General features: G+C 48.0%; 1 long non-coding RNA gene across 1 annotated transcript in view; it reads right to left on the bottom strand.

Moving 5' to 3' along the window:
• The window catches only part of LOC125481905, a 1943-nt gene that overhangs the window by 1060 nt on the left and 658 nt on the right, over nucleotides 1–225 (bottom strand). The window contains exon 2 of the long non-coding RNA XR_007261494.1: nucleotides 79–190. This is a non-coding gene — a long non-coding RNA (uncharacterized LOC125481905). The remainder of the gene's footprint in view (nucleotides 1–78; nucleotides 191–225) is intronic.

Raw genomic sequence — 225 nt, 5'->3', positions numbered from 1 at the left:
GCTCAATATCCAGCTCCCACTTCCTTCCTCTGCCCTTTAGCCTAAAGAACATCTGATGTCAAAACAGTGTGGTCTCACCTGCTGTTATGCAGGATTCTACAGGCTCACCACTCTGGCAGACACACTTTCTCCCCTCACCCCACCCAATCTTGGTCCTAAGTGATGAATCCCACCTGGTTCTGGGAGTGACCTTTGCTTTTAGCACCAGAAATATGAAGACTAAAT

This window comes from Rhincodon typus, unplaced genomic scaffold (genome assembly GCF_021869965.1).
Source record: "Rhincodon typus isolate 14 unplaced genomic scaffold, sRhiTyp1.1 hic_rhity00004226, whole genome shotgun sequence".
Classification (NCBI taxonomy): Eukaryota; Metazoa; Chordata; class Chondrichthyes; order Orectolobiformes; family Rhincodontidae; genus Rhincodon; species Rhincodon typus.
Note: the sequence above shows the minus strand (reverse complement) of the source record. Positions and strands in the feature narration are given on the sequence as shown.